The 21,160-nt window shown below is 37.9% G+C and overlaps 1 pseudogene across 1 annotated transcript in view; it reads left to right on the top strand.

The window, feature by feature from the left end:
* Positions 1 to 3,681: 3,681 nt before the first annotated feature.
* The window catches only part of LOC146460920 (location of vulva defective 1-like), a 32,308-nt pseudogene continuing 14,829 nt past the window's right edge, over positions 3,682 to 21,160 (top strand). Inside the window, exons 1-9 of the transcript XR_014857559.1 lie at positions 3,682 to 3,766; positions 3,879 to 3,912; positions 4,884 to 5,257; positions 6,133 to 6,297; positions 7,094 to 7,174; positions 13,404 to 13,492; positions 14,091 to 14,298; positions 16,123 to 16,245; positions 19,893 to 20,155. The product of XR_014857559.1 is annotated as a location of vulva defective 1-like (transcript). The remainder of the gene's footprint in view (positions 3,767 to 3,878; positions 3,913 to 4,883; positions 5,258 to 6,132; positions 6,298 to 7,093; positions 7,175 to 13,403; positions 13,493 to 14,090; positions 14,299 to 16,122; positions 16,246 to 19,892; positions 20,156 to 21,160) is intronic.

Genomic DNA, 21,160 nt, shown 5'->3' with positions numbered 1-21,160 from the left:
GACGAATAAAACGTTTAACAAACATTACAAGATTCGATATCCGCTTATTACAGCCACTTCGAGGTTGAGCAAAGGAGTGGGTCGAGTTGCAAATTGTGTCCAATTTATAAATAGACACCACCATATGAAAAATCACTTTAAGATTAGTCATGTGACCAAGTCTGGTACTGTTTAGTTGAACAACCAAGTTACGGACCTTGAAACATGGTTGCAAATCCATTCAAACATCTCTTATTTTAAGACACCGTCCCCAAAACCATATAAACTCTCAAAATGTTTCTCATTTCTGTGATATACTTACAAATTGATAAACATAGTAATTTTCAACTCAGTTTCTTTGTAATGGTATCATCTGACAGTATTTTAAAGGGGTAACAAAAATGGGCAAAGATGGTTTTGGGGGACGCCGTCTCAAAATTAAAGACCAGTTTCAGGAGCCCTTGCTTGTTGTTCACCTAAACAACACCAAACTCGGTCAAATGACTAATCTTAAAGTGATCTTTCGTATGATAGTGTCAATTTTTAAATTAGATACCCAGTCCCCTGTTCAACCTCAAAGTGACTTACACCCTTGCGACCTCACTGGTACCAGATTAGATAAATTACAGTACTATGGTTATAAACTGTTCCCGTTTTTGTCGAAGGTTTTCCAGCATTTTCTGATCGTACCGAATCACGTGATCTAATTTGCATACATCACAGATTCCAATAGTTTGAAATAGGAAATGTAATTATAGTGCGGGAAAAGACTCGAAATGATAACGGGACCTAGGGACGATACTTTCTAAAACTCGAGCTCGCCCACGAATTACACGCGACTGTATTGAATTCGAAGTCTAAATCAAATTTTAAATTTGATATTTAATTTCAGTTGAACCAAATGGGTATGACATTCAATACATGTGAAATGAGGCTTTTAACTTGAACCGTGGCTAATTATGTATTGAACTGGAAATAGCTTGCACACGAGGCTTAAGCGGCCTCCTTTACAAGCTAAATTGAGTTCAGCACCGAGAATTTGAATGTGGTCATTCTCCGTAGGTTTGGTCTATATTTGAGAAAACTTAATTTGGAATCCAATGATGAGTTTTAAATTGTAGCCAATTACAAGTGAAAAGAACACTTAACGTAGTGCGATTGTCGATGTTAACCTTGTTCTAACTTTATGGACTGTCTTTTCGTTTTTGCATACCAACAAAGTCATTCAGAAATTCTACCTCATTTCAGTATATGTACAAATAAAAAGGAACTTTGCTTAACAAATAAAAAACTGAAGTTTTCGTAAAATTAAGATATAACTTAGAGCTAAACGTTTCTATCCAGCCAAAGTAATTCTCATGTTTGCATTTACTTGACTAAATTTGCCAGTCTTAGCGAGATTTTGTAGAACCCAGATATCCTGTGCACAACTACGCCGTAATTAATGTTAATTTTCACCATATCTAAATAAATTTCGCTGAATCATTCCTTTCCAATGGAAGTTCAACTGTATGGGAAGTAATCAGGACTTTAACATGTTGTTCCCGTTTGGCTTTAATTTTCATCCCGTTGAAAATTCCTCTATTATATGGATATCATTTTGGCCCATCCTGCTTTTTCCATGAATTAAAGAATTTTACAAACGTTTGGATGATCATTTGTTGTTAATAAGATTTGCTTGTTTTTGTGAGATAAAATCCTAACGGAAGAATTGAAAAACTCTTGAAAATCAACCTCAGTGAAGCCAGGAATAAATATTTAAGATAGGAATCTATTATAAAAGTGCTGTCCACCTTCATAAATGCAACTTGCGAGTGTGAGAACATAACCCAGAATATTGTTTAGCTTTCACCTTCATCTTTAGCTGGTGGACACGTCGTAATGTGGAAGTAATTCAAGTTGTCAGACGTCTGTTGAAATAACCTTGAATATATTTAGAGGTGAATAAATTTTGTAGTATATACCACAAAAGCTGAACAACTAGCGAACCAAAATACTACTTTATTTCTGACAATAATGGTCAGAAATTTTAAAACTGGTGAAAATCTCAACGTGCGACGCATATTCGCGGTGGGCGATTTCTTATCAAAATTCTGATAAAAATTCCAGTCTGGCTTTCCTACGGATAAGTAGAACTTCTGGAGGCACTTCTATAACTGTCCCGGTTTCATTTCTTCAATAAGTGGTTTTTCTCGTCTTGAAACAATGCTGCAAAACATTAGCTGTTTCATCTCTTACTTTTATAGTGCTGGACATAAGGTTTATTAACGAGAGCTAATTGTCAATAAAATTACACTTATTGTTCGCCGCCATTTTTAAGAATTGTTACAAAACACGACAATATGTTATAGCAATTTACGACAGCTCTGCTTATAACAAAACGCGACAACATATCAGTATTATTGCAATTTGCGATAGGTAGGATATTACAGTTAATGATAGTACTGCTAGTCGGTGATCGCTGCGACCGGAGGCTCTTGAAACACCACCGTTTTGTTTTCACTTTTTCGTACGCCATCTTCCTTTCTTTAGGGATAGCTTCTCTCACCTATGTAACATAGTCACTGTTTCAATTCAATGTCACATTAGTGCAATCGGTTTCAAGTTTCTTTCTGAGAATTAACCAACCGAAAATAATCTGGTCATTTTAAAAGATAAGACCCTAAAACTTGGCCTTTTTTCCTAATTTTAAGGTGCTCTTTTCAGCACTGTCAATGAATTTTTGTTTGCTGTCCTACATCAGAATTTTAGTTAACGTGATAACCGAGAATCACTTGATGTTTTTGTTAGCTTGGTTTCTTGGTACACAAACGAAAACAGACAAATTCGCTTGCTCAACTCTGTAACTTTATTTTTCTCTCCACCTCGTGGATGTGACTTGACACAAAAAACTTCTTATGGGGGGTGGGCTAAGTCCCTAATCCCCACATTTTGTCATTGCGTGCTGGGGGTTAGCACTAAGGGACAGCTGAAGTTTCAAACGTTGACTATTAACTTCTTCCGGTATGTTTCCACGTAGCTATAATGATGACAGAACTTTTTTGAATATCACGACATAAAAGGAATTAACATAACAAAGTTGCTAAAACAAAAAGGTTATAAATTATTGATCACCTGTTGGTAAATTTAAAAGGTTATAGGTTGTGTACAATCTTGGTCTTGTTAAATATATGTTATTCCAGTTTTGCCGTCGTCCTCTCTTGATGTTGTTAACTGTGCAATGTGAGGTTGATACCGTACGTTAAATTTATTTTCGAGAGAAAGGCTTCGACAAAACCCCGACTAACCTCTTCGCTTAATTTAACCTCCATAAATTAGTTCAGTAATAGCTTTGAATCAGCTGTCATTTGGTGGTAAGAAACATAAAGGAATCATCCACCCCAAAACTCTTGGTTGTAGCAATTTTCTTTTGTTCAATATAAAACGTTCTCTTGTTTTTGATGCAATTGTTTCGGGCCTTCTCAGTGTTTATTTTTCTTTCGCTTCTCACATAGTCAAATAAAAAGGGTCGAAAGGGTGAAATAAAAAAAAATAGCGTTGTCTGCATGGAGGTAATTTGGGTGTTCCTAACTTCATGCTTATTGGCCGACACTCGTTTGTTTAATCTGCAAAGGAGAATTTTGTTTCAGTCTTATCAGTTGATGGGACAGTCTAACTTGACACCTTGGTGTTATGTTGCCCTACCAGTCTTTCCTTCTCGCCTTCAGTTATTGTTAGATTTTAAGGCGAGAAGATGAAGTTGGCGATGGTGTCATTGTTTCCTTCAATTGTTTTCATCGCGATACAGGTTAGTGCATCCGGGTCTTCAGTCTACACAGACTTCCAAATGTTTTCTCTAGTAGATTTTTCATTGAATTGTCAGTTTATACTGAGTCAGACATTATTTTTCCTTCTCGCAGGGTTTATTTCATGGTGCTGAAGCAGCCTTCAACTGTAAGTAGATAAGCTTACATATCTTTGTCTAGCTGGTTCATCTTTATGGCATTACTAGTTTAACCTTCGGCGTATTCAGGTTTTTCTTACTTCCGTATATCAGTGTTCCATGTATTGGCAATTTTAACTTCCTGTGTTATTGTTGTTCAGTAAGAAATTCTAGATACCGCTCTAACTCAAAGTTAAGACTGCGTATAGCAAAATGACTGTAACTTTCAGTGGAAATTTAACTACAAAAAGTATTCTCGACTTCAACTGGATTATTCCGTCTTATTTGAAAAGTGGAATCGCTTTTCATAGCCTTCTGATAACACACAAGAACAAAACTTGTATACTTCTTAAAAACAGGAAAAGCAATTGTTGTTAATGGTAAACATCTGCTCGTTTCGACGGAGTATCTCTTTGGAGTGCTTTGATCGTTTCAAATCTTCGCGGGAAACAGTCTGCCTTGCAAATTTTCTCCGGTATAACACTCCACCTTAAACACGCACGGCGGCAAAGACTGTCTTTTTTCTTTGTTTTTATTACTTTTATATTTTAGCGACGAAAAAAGCGAGGGTCTGCTAAAACTAACGGCAGAAGGTAGCAATTTGTAATGGGGAAAATGAAATTTTACTCCTCTGAATTCAGTGTTTCTGATCTAGGCAAAAATGTTTCAAAATAGCGTTGTTTTCGGATACTACTTTTTTTCTTAGTTTTACAGTGATACATAGTCTTCTAGGGTTTCTGTAAAAGCGAAGCGCATGCAAATTTTTTTCTAAGGCCGGAACACCCAGAAAGTTTGGAATAACCTTTAAACTGTCGTTTTAAATTCACATTTTGGCTAATACCTTCAGATAACTGACCAACAAAGTAAAACATGGGGCTATTTCACCGCTACACTTTATTTCAACAGTGCTGGTAAATATAAAAAATATATATCAATAGATATCTGGAGAAAATAATTGAAAGTACTTTTTCTCTTTGTCTAGCTGGTGTACTAATACTAAACAGTGGTGACATACTTGAGATCAACACGACTGCTCCATCTATTGTGAACACCAGTTGTGCTGCTTGCACTTTCAACGCATCACTTCAAATCAGAAGCTCTTCACATGGTGACCATCTTGTTGCCAGTATAACGTTCAGTAGTGACATTGAGTTCAGAAGCGGTTCAACAGTTAAAGTATTTGGAAAATATGCCTGAGTCTAACCAGTCAGAATGGGAACATTTGGATAGAAACAGATATTAACATGACCTGTGGCGAGGAGGTGCTGAATACAACATGTCTTGGTGGGTTCACACAATCATCTTCAGCGCAGTTAGTGGGACTTCCTAAGCAAGTAAAGAGTAAATTATTTAAAGGTCAGAAGATTTTCTCTTTTATGATGATCTCTTCAGTTTTCATTCCGTTGACTCGTCAAAGACGGATTGTCATAGATAAGATCGATAACTGTAGCTTTTTGCTTTTTCCTTTTATTGCAAGTTATCATGCCAAAATGTAGTGAATGATCAGTGAACAAATCAAATCAACAATTTTTGGTAATACAACTTTTATTTTGTAAAACACTTACAAAAAAATACACGACTTCACGCTCTTGCATGATGACGCTTCTCATATTTTCCTTACATTTACAATACTTACATATAATACTTAAACACAATACAATATTTACATTTTGATATAAGACTATGTTAGTACTTTACCTTACATCCTTCAGAGGACAATAAAGAGATACCAACGATCAATTTACTTGACATATCAAACTTCGCACTCGCACAATTTTTTATAATAACGGAAATTGTTTTATTAAGTTGCGTTTCTAGTGCAGCAATGCTTTTATTTTTTTGTTTTGTCAAATAATAAACCGACACCTATCGATAATTTTCCAATTTTGCCGAAATTTCTGCCTTTAGTATGCCTTATTTTTCAATCAGATACAACATAAATCATGTGTGCTGAAGGGAAAAACGGCAGATATCGTCTTTCTTTATGTGATAATCACATTTCTTTTCCAAAACATGCTGAGAGTCTTAACACTGACTATATTTAAATCCGTCCTTATACAAGGGATTTTAACAGCTTCTTTTCATTTCATTGTATATTTCACTTCATTATTTCATTCCTCTCTCTCCACCCCCCTCCCCCTCTTAATGTGAACCATGTACGCCAGAAAGTCATCAATGGCATTATTGTGTTTAACAAAGTCATTTAAGATGATCTCTTCCTACTGACACAGGTCTTGGTCCCGGAGGTCTAACGATAAAGGATGAAAGAGCTCCTGTTACGCAAGAGTGTATAGTTGGTTCGAGCCATGGAGGAAGAGCTGGATCTACTAATAATTTAGAGTCGGGTCAACCATACGATAAGGAAAACCTAACATCACTACTGGGTGGAAGCGGAGGCGAGTTTAAGTTTTTTTCTTCTTATGAAATACTTGCATGTGAACATTAGATTAGGTCTAGTAGCGTAACCTTAGCTACCATCTGACATGAGCTTTTAAGAGACAAACTGTCCCTCAATAGGCCTTTGGCAACAATTGATCACGTGATGAATTACCGCAAAACTTATAGTTGGAGCTAAATGGTTTTCAGAAATGGAAAGAGCATGTTTCAGTTACTGCCAGAACATAGTTCCGTGCAAAGACGGTTTGCATACTTGTGTGATTAGAACGTTTTGGGTGGAGATGACCAGGCCATGCCATCCATGAATAAATTTTCTACAATTAAAATCGTTTAAAAAAGAAACGGGTGCGGTATCGCTGTACGAAATAGAAATAGTGTGAGAAAATTAACCGTACCAGCAAATTTCAAGCCATTAAACCACCGGAGAGAGATTGATTCATTCAATTGATCTTCAATAAAATAATCACAGGTACTGGAGCCTCTACAACAGTTAGTATCAGGGTCAAGGTCATTGAGGTTGCCAGCACGATGAATAGAGTCCAGAGGATTAAAGCAAAGGCTTTGATAGCGCTCACCATCAAAGTCGACAATAACACACGCATTTTCGAAACTTATCAGGTTAAAAGATGCTTCATCTAGATGACTAAATGGAAAACTATCTACTGCACAGTCGGAACAAAACCAATTCGGAGAATTAGTAGGGTTAGTTGAGTTTTTACAGTGACTCAAGAGAGATTGGTTCCCTGGTGGGTAATAACAATAACATATGATGTACTATCAATGCTGATCTCACAGGTTCGTGTGTTGGAGTATCCGGATTTGTTGCTGGCGGAGGAGCTATAGAACTTGTATCAGAGAAAGGATGCATCACAATAGGTTAGAAACATTCTGGATTTTACCATAGGCAAATGAAAAAGACAATAAACGTTGTTGCTGTTTAATGCCTTTTTTAAAACCAAAACATTAATCTCATACCCAGATGTCTATACGTATTCTCTCCTGAAGAATGAGAAGATTTGGGTACGAGATTTGTTTGTAGCAATCTAAGGGAACTGGTCATAACAAGTTTGTTCGAAGAGGACCCACACCATCTATCTCATGAGCATTACAAACAAAATTTAATTGGCTTTAAAATTTGAGTTAACATAAATAGTTCAGCTGGCCAAGAGTTACTTTGCTAGATAAAAACGAAAGTGACGTATGAACCTCATTTTGAACCATATTTTACTGCTGGATAGAGGGGTGGCTATGCAATAAAGACACAATCTTCTGGGGTAGACGGGGGGGGGGGGGAGGGGGAGATATGCAGGAAAAGACCACCATCTATTTTGTGGTTTGGTGGGTTCTGTTCTAGTATAGTGGTTTTGCCCACTTTCCTAATTTGCATACAGCTGTTCGCCGCGGTAAAACTTGACTTTCGGCGATCTCTAATCAGTTGTTCTAATCTTGTTACAGGAAATTGGCTGATCTACTTTCCAAGATCTCTTTTATAATCAGTCAATTTTGTGTGTTCTGTTGTTTAAAGGCTGTAAAGAGAAAATAAATCATTGAAGAATACTGTAATCCCAGCACAAATGGAAGCGTTTAGCACTGATACTGTTGACACAAAAATCATTACGCGAACAGAAGAAAAAAAGAAAAATCATGCACATTTTGTGTTCAGGGCTGAATTGAAATGGTTACCTTTCTTTGATTCTCACATAGGAAAAGTCCGAAGGAAGCTTAAAAATAATATCTTGGTTAACAGTTTTGGAAAACATGAGCATTTTAAGTTGTACCCAGCATGTTAGACCCGTGCCTGTTTCATATGTAGTCAAATCAATCGCGGTCATTGTCCCCATGATTTTCAACTCCAAATTCACTTTCCCAAGGTTTACTTCTATCTTCACATCTTATTAATTTGTTTATTAAAAGAACCGGTGAACTGAAAAAACATGGATGTTTCTGGCAATCTGTATATTGGAGAATGCAAGGTTTCATAACTCGAAAATGCATCACGTGCAGTCGTCCACCGCGTTCATAAATGCACAATCCTAAATCCTTTTCCTTCCGGTTAAAAACAATGGATCAGGCGTAGTGCTCTTGTCTTTGCTGGACCTCTAGATTCATTTGAATGCGCTCTATAGACAACCAATGGACAACCAGTGGTAAGACTAATAAAACCAGTGACGTCACTAGACCGTTTTGGCCCTGTCATATTCTCGCAGCACCAAAACAGCACCTTCAGTCGCCAGATTCCTCCCAAAAAAGTTAACTATGATCTGGGGAAGGTATAAACTACGCCTTTAGCGAAAAAACTCAAAATGCAAAATTTCGATTTAGTAACACCTTATGAACTCTATTGATAGAACCCAACACAAACAGCATCACCCCCTTTGTCTATTTGTGTATGCGCGTTGTCAGCAAATAACAAATGTTTACTATGGAGAGTCCCCTGAGAATAATCAAGTTTAAATGACTAAATGAACGCACGTAAAGTGTGTGCATCTTGCTATGAGCATTCTTTGATGGGACGGTCTGATAATCTTCCGTTGAGCTGCAATTCGTGTCTTCTCGCCTTATTGCGAAATGGGGCAAAACCTAACATTTTCACCAAGTTAAAGAGCGCTTTGTCAAATGCATCTAAAAAATGTGAAATTATTATATGTTATCTATTCAAATAAATTTGCCACAGCCATAGACATTCTCATGAAATCTTTAGTTTGGTTGCCGCGTTAAAGGCTGGTTTCCATATGATCGCGGATCGCAAATCGCAGATCGCAATAAGGTCTGCGATCGTCTGCGATCATATGGAAACATACTTCTGCGATCGTCTGCGATCCTGCGATCACGATCGCAGACGATCGCAGAAGATAGACCTCTTACAAGAGGTCTTCCTTGGTGCTTTTTTAAAAGAGAATTCTTCGTATTACTGAATCCATGCTTTTGTGTGTTATTTTGACAATAATTTTCAAACACAGTTCGTCAATGTAAAGTTTGAAATATGTAAAGGAAAATTATATGTACACAAACAGGGATATAAGTTAGTGTAATGAGTCTGGTAATGTATGAGGGGTGATCTCCGCCAAAATTATGTTTCAAATTGTGTTATGCAGAATCCCAATTTTTCTTATTGGCAATCAAATTCTTTTCTAACGAGATTGGAGCGGTAATTGACATATCACAAAAGAAATTGAAGAAACAGAACAGAATTTAAGACACGCGAAGTGAAATAAAGACATTAAAACAGAAATTGAAGCAACAGAACAGAAATTACAACACAATTAACAACCGATCCAATTTCTGTTCTGTTGCGTCAATTTCTGTTCTGATGGGGGTGTGGCTCAAACGGGGAACCGAGCAGAACCTGGGTAAGAACTAGTTCTACATTATAATTTATGAAAATCTATTCGATGATCTTCCCGCGTAAAGAAAATTTTTCCGATTCCAAGATGGCCGCTGATGAGAATGTATTTCGGCGAAGTATTCTAGATGTTGTGGAGAAGTATTGAGAGATCTACAAGCTTCTATGACTGAAAGAGCTTTGTTTCGCCTTGACTGGCTACTCGATGTTGTGAACAGATACGCAGATTCGTTGGGGTTTAAAAGTGTTGACGGGCCTGCACGACTCCTGCAGTTCGCATATAGATTGGTCTTAAAGCCTTTATAGCTTAGCTCTTACAAGAGTGTCTTTTAGGGATTTTCCTTTGCGATATAAAATGAGGGGAGGCTCGAGTCCTTAAAGATATTTCTCAGATATGGTTGATTCTGTATAAGGTGCCATTTCCCCATAAGTATGTTCTTGAGGTTGGGTAACGCAGGGTGGTATTGCGTTACAAAGGGCAGTATTTTCTTACGTGCATTTTTGTTTCTCTGTTCCAGTGCTTTCTTTCTGTCAGTGAAAATAACCTCCGAGAGATGTTTTTCTACAGTTGTAGCTGGGCAATATCTATTCTTGAGGCGTGTTGCAAAATTCCTCATATTCTCTTGAAAAGTGTTTTCAGAGGAATTTGTTCTTAACGCTTCTCCCTTGATAAAACCTTTCGCGACGCCTGGTGGTGGCAAGAATAGAAATTCGTGTATTGGAAGGTCTCTGTAGGCTTGAAGTGTGTTCGCACGTCAAGGATAGAATCCTTGTTGAATCTGACACCTTTGTACACTATCGTGTCCAACAATGTAGTTTCTGTTTCTGAGATTTCAGCCGTGAATTTGATCGTGGGATGGAATTGCTTTTAGAAGGAATTCTTCTATTTTGTTTCTGCTTGTATCCCATACTGATATGACGTCATCGATAAACTTTTTCCAAAAGATAGGCTTAATGCTGCTCTGTCTGAGTATTTGTTTTTCTATTTTGGCCAAGAAGGTGTTAGCAAAGGCTACGGCCATTTTCGTGCCCATGGCTGTTCCATGGGTTTGAAGATAATCTTTCCCGTTAAATTGTAGGATCAGACTAAGCATCTCGCTTATTTAAAAACCTGGTAGGAACTGGAGGGTTTCCTTGGTGAAATTCTTCGTATCCATTGCATACAGTGGTAATACCCTCTTGTTGTGGTATGTTCGTGTATAGGCGTCTGACGTCCATTGAAACAAGTATAGCACTTTTAGGCAGTTTAATCTTCTCGATGAAGTTAATAAAGTCTGTCGTATCTTTAAGATACGAAGCTTGTTGTTGTGCTATTGGCTGAATAAGGTGGTCAACAAATGCTGAGATCCGTTCTGTAGGGCCGGAACACCCTGAGATAGTAGGTCTTCCGACAAGTGTCGGTTTGTGAATCATAGTGAGTGTGTAAAACACTGGAATTCGCGGAGTATCAGGCGTAAGAGAGAGCCATTTAGCCGTCATTTCGTCAATGTGGCCTTCTGAGAGCAGTGATTTAATAGGTTGTTAAGCTTTTTTGGCTGTAGTTTCAGCCATTGGTTTGTCTAGGGGTCGGTAGTTATTTAAATCATCAAGTAGAACTTGACCCTCGTTAAGTTTGTCTTGTCTGCTCATCAATACGGTTGTGCTTCCCTTATCAGATTTTTTAAGAACAAGATGCCTGCTATACTGGCATTACGCGTGATGCTGGGGCTGTTTCATTTATTCCAACTGTATGTTTCGCCGATTGATAAAACTATCCTTGCTAATGGAATAGTTTGAGTCACGACGATCGCGTTACGTTGTTTCCCTTGTGTTACGCGACTTACACTTTCACCGGAAATTTTTGAAATTCTATTACGATAACGTAAGCTTCTCAATGACCTCTTTTTAGTCTCGCGTCGTGGTCAAGGACTGTCAAACAAAGCACGATTCCTTCGCCATGAACTCACCAATTTCTACCGTTTTAAATGTCGAGTGCTTCTTAGAAGTTATTCTTTCGATTTGCCGCTTCAAAATGGTGAAATTTCCGTTTGAAAACGACACACTTGAGTCCAGAACATGTTATAAACAATATGGCCCCAAATTTAATCCGTTTTTAATAAATAGATCAAATGATGCGTTGACGTCACACAGGTAGGGGTGAGTGGGTCCCCTCCCTCGCGATGTAAGCGACAAGAATGGATTTTGATTGGCCTGCTTCTGTTGAAGACAATCAGAACAATACACCCCGAGTAGGAGAGGGGTGAGTTTAATGAATAAATTAATGTACCGATTTGAAGCTACGACGAAGAAAAAGAAATCGTCCCGTTTTTAGACACGGTATGCCCCCTCAGGGCATCCCGCGTAATAAATTAATGTACCGATTTGTAGCTACGACGAAGAAAAAGAAATCGTCCCGTTTTTAGACACGGTATGCCCCCTCAGGGCATCCCGCGTAATAATGCTTTTGTTACGCGATAGTTCTTTGAGAGCTTGGCGCTCTCCCGTGGTTATATTATCTTTTGGCTTGTCAAATTCTATACTTGCGAGCTCAAATTTTACCTCCTCTAGGAAGGTCTCTAGAGCTACTGATGGCTGGACTGGTGGTTTCCAGTCAGACCTAACGTGGAAAGGATGAGGTTCGCTTTCTTCTCCGTGAAAAATATATTGTTGTCGCATGCGTCTCGCAAATTGATCAAAATCCGCGAGAAGTTTGCGCCTGATAAGATTTTCTTTTGTCACGGGTGTTGGGATAAACTTAAGACCACGCGATAGTAAAATAGTTTGCTCATCTGTCAGTTGTTCATTTGACAAGTTTTTGACATACTGTTTGCGTGACTCAATGGCGTTACAAAAGCGCTTTTTGTCTTTGATTTTTCTTTTCTTTTTCGGTTTTTGGCCGTTTTGTTAACTCTGTGGTTTGCTTTCCCTTTTCCCCTTACTTCTAAGGAGTCTGATAAGACACAAGGGTAAGATTCACTCTGTTTATTCTCACGTACTTGTGATCTCATTTGTTCTAACAGTTGACTACGCTTACATGACTCCGGGCTGATGTCTCATCGCCATTCATTGTGGTGTTGGTCGCTGTGTTGCTCCGACCCTCGATAATTTCTTTAACCTCCTCTAACAAGGAGATACATCGAGCTGAAAGTCCTCCCTCGCAGGTGCTTTCCTCTCGAGTGGCCATTTCAAACAAGAAAATAATTTTCTATACGCGGCAGCGCGGCAACTTAGTAATCGAATGTATTTTCATAAATTATAATGTAGAACTAGTTCTTACCCAGGTTCTGCTCGGTTCCCCGTTTGAACCACACCCCCATCAGAACAGAAATTGAAGCAACAGAACAGAAATTGGATCAGTTGTTAATTGTGTTGTAATTTCTGTTCTGTTGCTTCAATTTCTGTGTTAATGTCTTTATTTCACTTCGCGTGTCTTAAATTCTGTTCTGTTTCTTCAATTTCTTTTGTGATATGTCAATTACCGCTCCAATCTTGTTAGAAAAGAATTTGATTGCCAATACGAAAAATTGGCGATTCTGCATAACATAATTTGAAACATAATTTTGGCGGAGATCACCCCTCATAGTAACGAACTTTTAATTTTTGGAGCCGCATGGTTACTGCATTTTATTACGTCTTATGTAAAGTGCATCAGTAGTCATTGCAAATGTGATTACTACATTAACCCCTAAAAATCATTTGGGAAGCTCTCTTTAATCTGTGATGACTATTTTTATTTGAATCTGTCTTACTATTAAGAGAGAATAATGTTCAATCTTTCTTCAGATGCGTCAATCAGAGCTTCAGCACAGACTGACAGCTCCAAACAATGTTCTGGTGGATCAGGCGGACTAATACGTCTTAAAGCTCGAAAGGTAGGCCACACGAATTTTAATAGCTTGGCCTTAAGAGGTAAAAATATATCAGAGTTAAGGTATGTTGACTATAGCATGCAAAGTGCTTGTTAAAAATGAACCTGGTAGTCACTGAAATCCCGTGATTCTTGAAGAATAAAACTACGCCACTGGTGAATATACGTTTTCAGCATTATAGAGCACACTTAAAGAATTTAATGTTCTGAATGAGAAAAAATCGGCATGAGGTCGAAAAAAGGGGGGTCAGCTGATCCTCATCCAACCTGGTGCCTATTTCCCTTGTCTTACTAGTAGCTATGTTAACATTCATTTCTTAATTGGGGTCAGTTTTTGAAAGCATTAAAGCCGCCACAACCAAAAAAAATATATGTCTAGTGAAAGAATGATTTTCAGTCATCTTCAGAAAACACGCAGCCTTCCGAGACCTGTAGCTTTGGCCTCGTAGAGCGGGAATTGCGGACAGATTCGATGGGAAGCCTCCTTCTTCAAACATTTTCCTGTTATTCTCACATAACTCACTTGTATCTAAAACATTTTTCGGAAATATTGGAATAGCAAGCATGACACCTTTTTAAACTACTGAGCAACTCTCCGACAGGTGGATATACAGAGAAACGGAAGGCTTGCTGTTAACGGAGGAAATGCTCATCCGACTGGTTCTATCTACCCTTTGGGCGGTGGAGCGGGCGGGATCATACAGATAATATCACCTGAGGGTAGTCTTGCAGCTAAAACTTCATTCCTTAGACATGGACAATCCAGTGCGTGTCCCTTTGGTGAAGAAGGTGGCTACATGTATTTGCCAGGTAATGTACAATAGTGACTCATCACGTATTGTCTTGTTGCACTGTGGTATGAAAAAGCTTCAACAAGGACAGCACCACTGCTGACAAACTGCAATCTGCTTCAGCCCCGTAATGTATTCACAATGGACCTACAGTTTTCGTTTTCCCAGCTTTTTTTTCAACGTCAATAATCACAAGGTCATCATGACGGGAGCGGATCACTGCACTTAAGACATATGTAAATCCATGCTAGTCAATTTTGATTTTCATAATTTTACGTTCCAAAGAACCTGTAAGGGCATCATGCGCTATGTATTGCACCTGTTGGTAAAAGTTTCTCGTTGTAACTTTTCCTTAGCAAGCAGACAGTTTTAATAATGCCCTGGTCAAGCGACGCATGATAGTCGATGATAGTTTCAGAACTTATGTTCCCTCTACCTTTCATTGAATATCAAACAGCTCAAAGAAGTTCCTGATAGTCAACGATAGATTACCGGAAGCCGAAAATTTTTAAGTGCGGACTTTACTCGGCGAAAGAAAAAGACAAGTTGAATCGTTTTTCTTAAAAGGGCAGCAGAGTGCACAAGAAGTGTTTCTGTGTCTTACCGCTTTGCTTCTCTTGTCCGATTCCGCCCCGTCTAATAACTAGTGACGCTTCATTTTCTGCGGAGCTTTGTCGGGAGTTTTTGGGCATTGTCATCGTTCAAACTTTCATCCAAAGACACCTCTTTTTTTATAGTTTTCATTATTTCCTTTATCATTTTTGCCGACAATTTCCGGAGAACACTGAGAACGTAACACAGCAACCATTCGGATGTTACCAAAGCAAGGTCCGTCGGTTTGGGGGAAACAGCAAGCCGAGAAACTATCATTAGCTATCGGCATGCGCGTGGTTTTTCACGAAGAATTTTGAGCAGGATAAAAGGGAATGATAGTTTTTAAATGAGGGCGCGAGTGTCAGTTATTACCGGCTACCATGGGCGTTTGACCAGCGCTTGTTTTTAAGCTTTACTCTTTATTGTAACATGTAAATATATCGCCTTGGATAGTTTAATCTCCGTGAGACAAACTTCTCATCAGTAGAATCCCAGTTCCTTATTGGTAGTATACCAGACGCAGATGTTTCTGCTTGATTCGAAACTGAGAGAGGAGAGTCCAGAACTTACAGTGCGGGCTGAAAAAACTATGCTAATGAGATATTTGTTGCTTTACTTTCGAAAATGTTCGGAAGCTCAGATTTTGGACAAAAGTACTGAAATCTTAAGCTGTTGTGATTGAGGATTTTTCAGGACAAAAGAGAGCAAGGGAAGATCATAGTCGTGTATGAGGGAACATGTGACACCTACAGCCAAGAAATGCTTACCTCTTATATATGTTGGCCTTTCGACCAACGTTACTGTAGAAAGAGTCGTCCGGTGGCTGAAGTGGCGTTTTTCAGACTTCGGGGCCAATTCTGGACTAATTTTGTATTACTGTTGTAATAACTGACAGTGAATGATTATTCAGAGTCGTTCGAATGACCAGAAAGATCGTCTGAAATTGCGGACATAAAGCATCTCTGAAATGTACGAACAAGGAGAAAAAGAAAAAAGAAGAAGAAGAAGAAGATGTGCAAAGCGTGACAGACTGACAAATATAATTTTGAGGCTAATAGGCGAACTTCATCGCGGGGAGATTCCGGTGAATCTCTATTTCATCCCAGGAATATCTGTATTTTACCATCGAAATCCAATTAAATTTTGTATTTTTAACAAGACATATTTGTAAAAACATTTTTGTTGTTATACAGCCGATATAAACAAATTAGAAATATCAGAAAATTAACAGCCCTGTATATTTCATTAGCCTTAAATGTTACATCTGGACTGTATGAAGAATTTCCTCCCAACGCCCGCAATTGGAGTCAAAGTTCTTCTTTCACAATGATGCCAACCACTTCTACTGCAAAAACCATCCAGCCGAGCCCTAGTAAGTATAATTTATGGCAAAGTGCTTAAAAAACTAGTTACTTGAAAATAGATGCGTAAAGAGTTTGCTGTTAATTACCTACTTTTCGTTGACAATCAATTGCTTTTGACAATTGTATTTTTAAAAAAATACAATTCTCGTCTTGTTTCAACTTTGGACTTATTTCTAAATACTTCACGTATTTACGGCTTTACAGAAGAGCACTGTTGTCTAATTGATAACAACTTGAGGGTGGTAGTCGCCAAAATTGCGTGAATACCACAACCAAAGAAAAACTTACGTAATGCAGGCCTTTATTTGGGGATTTCTCCCCCGAAAGAATAATTGTGAGTAGTTGTAAATATTCTCAAACCTTGGGAACCTCACAATGAATATATTATTCGATTTTGGTTTATATTTTTTGTAGCCATGGAATTATTACCGTCTCGAGGGCATTAGTCTTAGTTGGGTTGAAGTTTTGAACAACAAAAAATGATATGAACGTTTTCTTTTTCCTCTGAAAATAATAATAATAATAATAATAATAATAATAATAATAATAATAATAATAATAATAATAATAATAATAATAATAATAATGGTTTACTAACAGATCCACTGGGTGGCTCTTCCCTGTTAAATTACAATACTTACAATTACAAAATAAATCAAATTAAATTAAATTAAGTTATTTACAAATTATACAACAGAAACAGGATTAACGGAACCAATTACACTAAAACTAACTAATGGCTTTGTACTCTGTTTCTCAAAAAAAAAAAATTCCTTGAGAGGCTTAAAAAGGTTCTGTAATCTTTACAGTTTGTAATAGTTTCTGGTAGATTGTTAAATAGTTTCGACGCATTATCTCGGAGAGTGCCATTTTCGGTCGGAACCACTAATCTAATTGAATTGCTTGAGCGCAGTTCCTTGGGGGCATTCCTGTTTTATTATTTTAAGACAATCTGGCCAGGTCTCGGCGTTATGCAAAGCTCCGGACTTCTGACCTCGACCTTCTTAAATATTTTAACCTTCAATGGGATCCGTTTTGTTACTGCTCATATGTTCTGCCCATCTCGAGTTACTCGGGTTTCTCATGGGTGAGGCCTACTAATACAGCGATATTTTTGCGCTGTATAAAAATATGGATTGATAGATAGTTTTATTAAGATAAATCATTGCAGCACCCGGGCCGGCTGAATTACGATTTACTTTACATCACAAAATAGGATACTACCAAATACTAAAATATAGAACTAATGGGAAAATATGACATTATACATCTAAAAGGCCCAAAAATTATGTAAAAACAATTACTAAGAATAGGACTTGCCCTTCCTCGAGATCAATCCACTACATCAGTCTCTGTCAATTTGAAATCCACTTTCCAAATTTGAATCCTCCGGCTCTGATCTCATTCTAGATTTTACCTTGGAATAGAGTTCGAAAGCCTTGAAAACACTGTCCTTCCCCCAACACTTGGACTGCAGAACATTAGAGGGTTAAAGGCACTTTCACTGACAAGAAAAGAAGTCAAATTAGACGATTGCATGAAATGGATACTAATTGCCCTTCCTTGAATCGAAAACTTTCTAGCTAGCGAAAAAAATTCGATTACCGACCCGCTTACAATTAAAAGTGTTCGATCGATTTGTTGTACCGGTGGTGGCTGCAGACAGCAGTGCATCTTCCAATAGCTTTGAGCGCAGTTTAGACGCGAGCGGGAGCAAAAAGCATAAAATTTTTCATGTTCGCACCTGGCCGTCGATATTTTTTCAACTTTTTCTACCTCCCTTTTCATGGGCTTTTTGGGCCTATATTTATTTCAATGTTGTAATTAGTGATGACACCACAATGTAAGATATATTATATATTATATCTCCAGGAGTTACAGTTTTAGGAGATTAATTTTTTCCTATGCCTTGGAAATGTTTGCAAGGAAATCAATCAAGAAGATTATAACAATTATTTTTCTGCCCTAACAAGTCCCGATATCTTCCTTTCAAATTAGGAAAACAATTTTAATCCTACAATGAATATGTCCACATCATACAAGATTCTCATTGGAATAAGTCCGACATCATTCTACCAGCAAGGTTTTGTGGGAAATATATCATCAATAGAAATTGGACAGTGATATTGACCCGTTCAATTTTACCTCAATGTCGGACAGAAGGTTAATTTCTGCTCCCTTGAATTTCATGCTTGATATCACTGTCTTTCAAATAATGAACTGGTCTAGAGAACTCTTACTTGCTCTTTGAACAAGAAAAGGCCCATTTTATGCGAAAAATAAACCACTCATTGCTTGCGCTACAATTCCTTTTTGCCTATCGCGTACATTTTAACGCCAATGCAAGTGACAAACATTCCACTGCAACTGACCCAAAAAGGCTAAATGCACTTACTTCCGCAAAATGTACATCGGAGGGTTTCCCCATTTTAGAAGCGTGTTGAAAAACTATTGAGAAGTTGTATATCTTTGATTCTTTTTTGGATTCGGCCACCCTCGGGACTTGAGTAACTGGCCGCTTAATACAGGATCACTAAAAATACTCACTGGACGTGGTCTAATGCCTATTTTAATGGCGTATCATACAAAAACACTTCATGCAAGAAAACAATAGGACAATCAACACTCTTTCAAGTGATCAATACTGTAAACAAAGTTCAGTGCCAACTTGTAACTTAACGGTATAATATACTTAACATTGTGTAAAAGTACTATACAATAAATTGTCCTCCACTCTCCTACGGTATACAATGCTCTATTTCTATGACTTATAGTTCACAACAAAATATCTCATTCCGTCATTTCCTAGTTGTTACGCTCAATGTTCAATGTCACATGGCTGAAGAACAAATTAATTAAAGAGGAATTTCTTGCTTGAGAGTGAAGCATATTCAAAACAAACTTTTCTTAGCGGTCGTAATATGGTACTGTACTTCAGCACATGCGGACATCTGAAAAGCGTTTACTATATTAAACGGCCGAGTATCAGTTTACAGTAGCTTTGTACATGTTATTTCTTTATTGTGATGCTGGATAGCATTTTAAACACAATAAAATACCGCACAAGATCATTAACATATGGCTTAGTTTCCATTCAAGGGTGGCCGCTTCATACAGGTAAAAATAACAAAGAAAGACAAACATAGGACTGCTACAGGGTGGCCGCGGCCGCTCAGTAGAGGTGGCCCCATAACACAGGTAACAAATACAGCGTTTGTATGACCAAACAATCGGGACTTTGAAACTTTGGCCGCTTAATAGAGAGTGGCCGCTTAATACAGGGCCGTTATAGACAGGTTCGACTCAAATAGTTTATATAAAGCAGTATATTTTATAAGAGCAAAAGAGGACTTTTTCCGTGTTTACATAGCCTCATCGAAACACATGGGGGGAGGGTGGCAGGGGGGTTGGGAAAATTCTTGAAAGTTATACAGACCCACGACTGTGTCTCGGGTTTGTACAACTGTCTTGAATTCTCCCAACCCTCCTCGTGTTTAGATGAGGCTATGTAAACACGGAAAAAGTCCTCTATTAATAATTGCTTAATTGTTACGAATGCTTTGCTTATTGTATAACCAGGGAAAAAAGACTGAGAGTGTCTTATGTTGGTGAACTGATGACTTACTCTGGTTATGCATTTGTTCATTTTAAATAGGACCATTGAATTGCACAATTGAACCAACAGAAGGACAAAGCCTCAACACAACCTTCAATATTACCTGCTCTGGTTGGAATTCACCGTACCCTTCTCCGTTAACCTACGAGTTTTGGTATACACTTCAGAATGACTTACGTGCCATATTATACCAAGGGAATACGAGCAGCTTTCATACAGTATTGATTCGTGCCATTTCTACAATAAAAACTTCAATACGTGATGCAAATGGAACGCTAATGGAAAAAGAATTAAATGTTTCGGTAAGAATTATTTAGTATCTTGAAGAGGCTTCTGTACGAGTAAATGATTGAATTGCTTTCTGCAGGCTAGCTAGTTATTTCCGGCACAGCTTTATTGTTGCTACTTGAGTGTCTACTCTATAGGTCTTTTAAATCTGAGCTTATAACTAGCAGTGCCGGCGTCAAAATGGAAAGCTTAATTTTATTTTGACTAAGCATGATCAAGATATTTTAAGTAAAGTTTTTTGGGCTGGCCCGGTTAGCCAAGAAGGCAACATGTCTCATAGAGGATTGGAATGGAATTACGTAAACACACGTATTTGTCTCAGAACACTTCATGATAGGACTTTGCATTGTTTATCATTAAAATGTTCCCTTTTAGTGAAAAATGAAGGAAAACCTGATTTGAAGAGCTAATTGACATATTATGTATATGTACATATTATGACAATTTCTGTAAAACGTGTGGCTTTCGTTTACTTGAATGGTGGAAATTGCATGAATTAGCAAGGATTAACCAAAAAAGGTTGCACAGTTCTGCGCAACATTAGTGAACACTGATCTACAGGGCTCAACTGCTCCATTTTCTTTTGTTGTTATTTTAGATGATCTATAGAAAGGGTTTTTTTGTGTAAAGAGCGTATAACTTCCATATAGTCTAGGAAAGCGACAGGTGAAACAACCATTATATTACCGAAAGCACTGTGTACATGGCATGGTCATCAGACGGTTAACCATTTTGATGATCGATTGTTTGAGTGGAAGGCAAAAAATCTGTGTGGTATTTTAATGAACATAATCATAGGGTCAGTTTAGAGAGCGTTTAAAAAAACCCCGTTGTAAGCCGTTTTCAATTTTGCCAACAGTCATATTTAAACGCTCTCTGCTGCTGATGGTAACAAGAAGGCTTCCATTCCATACTAGAAAACTATTTATCTACTTAAAATAAACCACTTATACACACATTTGGAGACTCACTGATTGTACTTAAGCCGCGGCCTAAGTTAGACTCTGTTTAAATAACTG

This window comes from Pavona decussata, unplaced genomic scaffold (genome assembly GCF_977016875.1).
Source record: "Pavona decussata unplaced genomic scaffold, jaPavDecu1.1 SCAFFOLD_207, whole genome shotgun sequence".
Taxonomy (NCBI): domain Eukaryota; kingdom Metazoa; phylum Cnidaria; class Anthozoa; order Scleractinia; family Agariciidae; genus Pavona; species Pavona decussata.
Note: the sequence above shows the minus strand (reverse complement) of the source record. Positions and strands in the feature narration are given on the sequence as shown.